At 47.9% G+C, this 7,321-nt stretch overlaps 1 long non-coding RNA gene across 1 annotated transcript; it reads right to left on the bottom strand.

Moving 5' to 3' along the window:
- Positions 1-5,537: 5,537 nt before the first annotated feature.
- Positions 5,538-6,444, bottom strand: LOC148114293 (uncharacterized). Its single transcript, XR_015734344.1, has 2 exons — positions 6,374-6,444; positions 5,538-5,664 (listed from the first exon to the last, which is right to left on the bottom strand). It is a non-coding gene; the product is annotated as an uncharacterized LOC148114293 (long non-coding RNA).
- Between the last annotated feature and the right edge of the window lie 877 nt (positions 6,445-7,321).

Raw genomic sequence — 7,321 nt, 5'->3', positions numbered from 1 at the left:
CCAGAAGGAATTAGGTTTCTAAGTTTATTTTATCTACGAAAATCCATTACGTGATATTAGCTGGAGCTGATAAAAGGTGTTTAGCCACTGCCATCTCTTACACATCAAGTTCCTGTTCCATAAATATCCCTAAAATATTCTTCATGGAAAGAGCAATTTTATCCAGTACAGGACAAATATCTTTATCTGGCTTAGAGCTTCTGACTAATCTCCATTACACCTCCATTATATTTTACTTGTTTGTCTTCATCGGTTCTATAACTAGCCTCAAATATCACTTTATCATTTTTACTACTAGCTGCTTCCATTTGTCTTTCATTGTTCAATGTTTAGATGTGTTGATGTTCAGAATACAAATTATTTAAACATGTTCTGAAGCTAGGCTAGGCAATATCTCTACTTTAGGAGGTACAAGAATTCTGCAGCAAGTAACTGCAGAAACACCCACCTGCTATCAGTAACATATCAATATTACAGACAGAAAAATGCTCTACCAGGCATGAATGTTATAGGCAATCCTCGACTTATGACCACAATTGAGCCCAAAATTTTTGTGGTTAGGTGAGAAATTTGTTAAGTGAGTTGCCCATTTTAAGACTTTTCTTGCCACAGTTGCTAAGTGAATCATTACAATTGTTAGGTTAGTTACAAAGATGTTATGTGAAGCTAGCTTCCCCATGACTTTGCTTGTCGGAAGGTCACAAAAGAGGATTGTGTAGCCCTGGAACTCTGCAACTGTCATAAATATGAGTCAGTTGCCAAGTGTCTGAATTTTGATCACATGACTATGGGTCATAAGTGTGAAAAATGGCAAGGGTCGTAAGTGTGAAAAATGGTCATAAGTAACTTTTTTCAGTACAGTTGTAACTTTGAATGGTCACTAAATGAACCGTTGTAAGTTGAGGACTACCTGTATCGAAAAGCACAGACAATATCAGAACTTGTAGCCCCAGCATTTCCTGCATTCTTTCCAAATTGGCTGGGTTTGAGATTCTCTGTACAATATTAGAATTTTTATTGAAACTTATGGCAGCAGAGTTTCATACCCAACATAATAAGCTACATCAATGCAGATATGTGCATAAATTCTGTTGTGGCGCGGGAATAACGAGAGGCACAAGCAAGCAAGTGACAACAGCTCTTTAATATACAGTGAGACTTCAGCAAAAACTCTGAGGCAGCAGCCCTCCTTATATACAATCCTGGAGAGGCCGTCAGCCAATCAGCAACTAAGGCAAATTTGAAACTCCCGCTGAAATGTAACAATACATAACACCCCTCCCTTCCCAGAAGGCACTGACATTCAACTATTTACATAATTACACACAAAATCTCGCAGGTGACCTGGGCGAGTTCTCGTTCTGGTCGACCTGCGCAGTTCAGTGTTGGGTGGGGCGTCGAGCTGGTCGGAGGGACTTACTGTCTCTCCTGGCTCCACCAATGGAACCTCCTGGATTTTGTCCGGGGCGTGGTTATCCCCGGCTGGGAGTGTCGACTCGCTGGGGCAGCGCTGGAACCAGGGCTTGTCAGCTAAGTATTGCCTCGAACCTGGGCTTGAGTTAGCTGTTTGGGGAAAGTTGTTGTAGTTAGGTTCAGAGACTTCTAAATTGAGATCGGCCTCACTGACTAACCTCCTCCGGAGCTGATCTATGTGGCGTTTCCAGATTCTGTCTACCCCAATGTCTACTGTGTAAGATTTAGGGCCCGTTATGCCCACTATGGTTCCTGCAACCCACAGAGGTCTGCTAGCATAATTACGAGTGAACACCGGGGACCCGACTTGGAACTGCCTTAGTCCCGTGGTCTCTCCCTTAAAATTCTCGTGCGAGTAGTTAGGGTGAAGTCTATCTAAAACGCACCGAAGTTTCCTGCCCATGAGGAGCTCGGCTGGGCTTCTCCCTGTGGCCGTACATGGTGTGGCATGCTGAACTGCCAAAAATTGGTCTATCCTGGCCTGCCAGTCCCCATCATCTAGCCTGGACAATGCTTCCTTGGCCGTTCTTACGAAACGTTCAGCAAGGCCATTAGAAGCCAGATGGAATGGGGCCAATAGGGCATGGCGAATGCCCAGTCCGGCCAGGTAGCTCTCAAATTGAGTCGCTGTAGATTGGGGCCCGTTATCGGATACAAGGGTATCCGGCAGCCCGTGGGTGGCAAATAATTTCCGAAGAGCCTTAATGACTGCTTCGGCTGTGGTTGAAGGCATAAGTATGATTTCGAGCCATTTAGAAAAGGCATCGACTATGATTAAAAATGTTTGCCCGTGGAAGGGCCCGGCAAAGTCAATGTGGATCCTCCCCCATGGTCCCTTTGGTTTTTCCCACTCTCGGAGGGGCGCTATCGGGGGATCGGGGCGAGATTCCTGTCAGGGCTTGCACTTCCCCACCCACTCGGAAATGTCTTGGTCCATGTTGGGCCACCAGACATAACTGCAGGCTAAGCTTTTCATACGAACTATGCCCGGTGCCCCTCGTGCAGCAACTCCAAAACCCTCATTCACAGTTTCGTTGGAACCACCACCCTATCGCCCCACAACAAACAACCCCCTTGCCTAAACAGTTCATTACATTTGTTCACAAAAACCTGAAATTCCCCACCATCCACCTTGGGAGGCCACCCCTTAAGGACCCACCCCATCACAGTGTGGATCACAGGGTCCCTTGCGGAGGCTTTAGCCACCTCGCAAGAGGAGATCGGTCCCAAAGTCACAGCGTTGATCAAAACAGCGGGGGCTTCAGGCGTAGGGTTGACAAGCAGTTCAGGGAGGGGACAGCGGCTGAGGGCGTCCGCGTGGCCCAAGGTCCGTCCAGGTCGATGGACAAGCTGGTACGAATAGGCCGACAGAAAAATGGCCCATCTGGTCAATCGGGGGGACAGGGCAGCGGGGGTGGGTTTGTCACTGGCCAAAAGTCCTAGCAAGGGCCGGTGGTCTGTCACAAGTTCGAATTGACGGCCATAGATGTATTCATGAAATTTCTTAACACCCGCAATTGCAGCCAGAGCCTCTCTGTCCAATTGATTATAGTTACGCTCTGCGCTGGACAGAGTGCGAGAGTAAAATGCAATGGGCGCCTCTAGGCCGTTCAGCAGTCTATGGCCTAGGATGGCACCAACTCCGAAGGGGGAGGCGTCACAGACCAATACGAGCGGTAGCGCCGAGTTATATTGAATGAGGAAGCTGTCCTCTGACAAGAGTTTTTTTATGGCCTCAAATGCGGCTGCCTCTGCCTTGCCCCACACCCATGGGACATTCTTTCCCAACAGTTTGTGCAGGGGATCCGCGACGGTGGCCTTGTCTTTTAAAAACATTGAATAGAAATTGAGCAATCCAAGGAAGGCTTGGAGCTCCGATTTGGATTTGGGGGCGGGTGCGCTCTTGATGGCCCTTATTTTACTCTCAGTGGGGTGGATGCCTACGCCGTCAACCTTGTACCCCAGAAATTCAACAGAGGAAACAGCGATCATGCATTTGTTCCTCTTAAGTTTAAGTCCCGCTTCTCTAAATCTGGTCAGGACGTTCCTTACTCTGTCCCCTAGTTGTTGTTCATTTTGGGCGCTGATTAACACATCATCAAAATAGGGCACCACCCTCAGGAGTCCTTGCAACAGGCGCTCCATGGTGCTCTGAAATAGGCCAGGTGCGACGCTCACCCCGAATTGGAGCCTGGTGCATTTGAATGCACCCCTGTGAGTCACAATTGTTTGCGCCTCTGCCGTGGCATCATCAACGGGTAATTGTTGATAGGCCTGTGCTAGGTCTAATTTGGCAAAAAATTTTCCCGGCCCCAGGGAGTGTAGTAGATGGTGCACGATCGGCACCGGATAGGCGCTCGGCTGCAAAGCCTTGTTGATCGTGCACTTGTAGTCGGCGCAAATTCTGATTGAGCCATCAGATTTAACTGGGGTCACTATGGGGGTCTCCCACTTTGCGTGGTCAATGGGAACCAACACCCCTTGTTTAATTAATTTGTCCAGTTCTGCATCGATCTTTGGCTTCAATGCAAAGGGCACCCGTCTAGCTTTTAGTCTTATTTGGGCCACGTTGGGATCTAGATTTAGAGAGATAGGGGTTCCCACATACTTGCCCAACGTGTCCCCGAAGACGTCCTGGAACTCGTTCAGGAGGCTGTCCTTCAATGACGGCTCGAGCATTCGGTGGACGCCAGTGAAACCCGTGCCAAGGGCTCGGAACCACCCCATGCCCAGAAGGCTGGGCAGCTGCTTGGTAACGATGGTTAGCGGCAGGTCTTTTTTGAAGTCTCCGTAGGTGATTCGGAACGTGCTTACGCCTTCGACGGGAACCTGGTTTCCCTGGTAGTCTAGGATGCGCACCCTTTGTCTGGATAGCTGGTCCTTCCAGAACGATGGCAGAATGGTCTTCAGGGTCGCCCATGACATTATGGAAAGGGCTGACCCGGTGTCAATTTCCATTGTACATGGTTTGCCGTTAATTTCGACCACCGTGCAGACCTTGTCTTCGATCGCCATGCTGGCCTGGTCGACGTGTGTGCTGCGGGCATCTTGCGGTTCAAATTCACGCCGGTTTCTAGCGCCGCCCTCTTTGATTGGTTGTTTCTGGCACGTTGATTCTGGTTGGCTGCGGTGGTCATGTGGTTGGTGTTTTCTGGGCAGTATGGCTCTGCAGACTTGCACCAAGTGCCCTTTCTTCTCGCAACGCCTGCAAATGGCATCTCTGTATTTGCAGGACAGTCTATCGTGATTTCCGCCACAGCTGGGGCAGCTTCACCGGGGGCTGCCTGCGTCTTTCTTTTGGTGCTCTGTGCGGAAGACGTCCTCATCGGACTCGGATTCCAAGCTGGATCTGGCGTCTTCCCTATGCACTGGTGTAGACTTGGGGGTGTCCTTGCTGATCAGTGGGTGCTGCAATGCTTCTGCGGCTTTCGTGGAGGCTTCATGAGCCCTGGCCTCGTCTAGGGCTCCGACAAGTGTTAAGTCAGGCTTAGCGAGCAGTCGCCTTTGCAGTCTTGTGTCTCGGATACCGCAAATTAGCTGTTCGAGCAGCGCATCATCCAAGTCTCTATAGTCGTAATGCGTTGCGGCTTTACACAGGCTCGCCATGTAAGCCCTGACCGGTTCTCCCTCTCGTTGCATGCGTTGTCTGAATTCGTATCGCTGCACGAACTTGGAGGGCACGGGAGCGTAGTGAGCCCGAAGGGTTGCCATCAATGTGTCCCAGGGGACGGTCTGGACTGGCGTTGGCTCACAAAGTGACTCCGCCATCTCGAACACATCCGGTCCGCAGTGGCTTAGAAAAAGGGCTCTCTTCCGATTAGCAGAGTCCTTGCATGTCGCTGGCTTTGAGCAAGCACTCAAACCTCATTAGGTATGAGACCCATTTCTCGCGGGCCGGGTCAAAAGGCTTGGGCGGAACGTAGGTGGATATGTTTGGTATGCCTCCTGTTGTTCGCCTCGTCTCCTAGCTGAAGCTCGTGGTGTCACTGGTTCGCTCCTTGTGGCCTCAATCCCACCTTCATCGCCAATGTTGTGGCGCAGGAATAACGAGAGGCACAAGCAAGCAAGTGACAACAGCTCTTTAATATACAGTGAGACTTCAGCAAAAACTCTGAGGCAGCAGCCCTCCTTATATACAATCCTGGAGAGGCTGTCAGCCAATCAGCAACTAAGGCAAATTTGAAACTCCCGCTGAAATGTAACAATACATTAATGCAGGTGTGTGCATGAATTCTAGGATTTGTTTATTCATTAATGTGATTGTTTGATTATTAGTATAAAATTTTATCCTAATCAGTGCTTTGGCATGAACACCTATTTCCAGTGGCAGGTTTCAAGTAATTTAACAACTGGTTCTCTGCCCTAATGATTTCTTCCAACAACCAGTTTGCCAAACTTCTCAGAAAGTTAACAACCAGTTCACCTAAAGTGGTGCGAACTAGCTGAATCCCACCACTGCCTATTTCTACACTCACTGAACTGCCTAATGACATTCTCTCCCAGTGGTCTTCACTTTATAGGACCTAGTCTAGCTTTTAGAACTACTCTAAAAACACTCAGTTTTCAAAATTTAGTTCCTGGAACAATGTCCATCAGCAACTTGCCAACTTGAACAGTACAGTATTCCATTCCTTTGTTGGATTTTGCATGCTCAGCCTTGGGTTTTATTTGCAGTTAGTCTTATACTGTGAACTTAACTTCATGCTGACTTCAAAAAGCTTAGTTGATCCAGGTTAACAGCTTCCAAATAGTTTGCTGGGACCTAGCCTATGTAATTCTTCTCAAGGCTTTATGTCTGTGGGGTGGAAAACATAAAGCCTCTTTCCTCTCTTTCTTATTTTCTAGGATTAGTTTGACCTGTCCCACCTCTGGTAAAGTATTTAGACATCTAGAAGCTTACCAGGGATGTTGTCAGAAAGAGATCATGGGAAAAATCAATACTGCAAATTCTGTTCACGGAAAGATGGATCATCATGATGGTAGTTAAAGAATACAAGTGCAATGTGAGAAAATCCTTTGCAGGATGAAGTCAGACTTGAAGGCTGAGCAGGAACTTCTACAGCCATTGAAAGCATAATGCCATCTATCAGACAAGGGGAAAAATAGATAGAGAGGTTGTTAACTTAGGAGAGTTTTGGGCCAATAGGCAGCAAAAGATTATATTAAATGAAGACCTATGTAAGACATAGATGGATAACCTGAAGCACTAAAATATATGCCACCCAGTTTTATTTATTTATTTATTTATTATTCAAACTTCTATACCGCCCTTCTCATTTCGGACTCAGGGCGGTGAACAGCCAAAATAAAAACATTTATACATAACATTACAGTTAAAAATAGATTTAAAATAATTAAATAAATTTGGCCCGTAATTTAAAACTTGTCAATTTAAAATCCGTATCAAATTTTAAAACCTACCATAAAATCAAAACAGACTGGCTAACTGAAAAAAGTAAGTTTTTAGGGCCCGACGAAAAGTCCGGAGGTCGGAGATCATTCGTATCTCTGGCAGTAGATTGTTCCAAAGGGTAGGTGCCACCACAGAGAAGGCTCTCCTCCTAGGGGTCGCCAGCTGGCATTGTCTGGCCGACAGCACCCTGAGGAGGCTCTCTCTGTGGGAGTGAACCGGCCGGTGGGAGGCTATTGGTGGCAGAAGGCGGTCCTGTAAATTCCCTGGCCCTAAGCCATGGAGCACTTTAAAGGTGATCACCAACACCTTGAAGCGTACCCGGAAGTCCACTGGAAGCCAATACAGCTCGCGCAGAAGAGGAGTCACATGGGAGCACCCCGTCACTCCCATAATCTCCCGCGCGGCCGCATTCTGCACAAGGTGGAGCCTCCGGGT

This window comes from Pantherophis guttatus, chromosome 4, assembly GCF_059756535.1.
Source record: "Pantherophis guttatus breed Tessera chromosome 4, ASM5975653v1, whole genome shotgun sequence".
NCBI classification, from domain to species: Eukaryota; Metazoa; Chordata; class Lepidosauria; order Squamata; family Colubridae; genus Pantherophis; species Pantherophis guttatus.
Note: the sequence above shows the minus strand (reverse complement) of the source record. Positions and strands in the feature narration are given on the sequence as shown.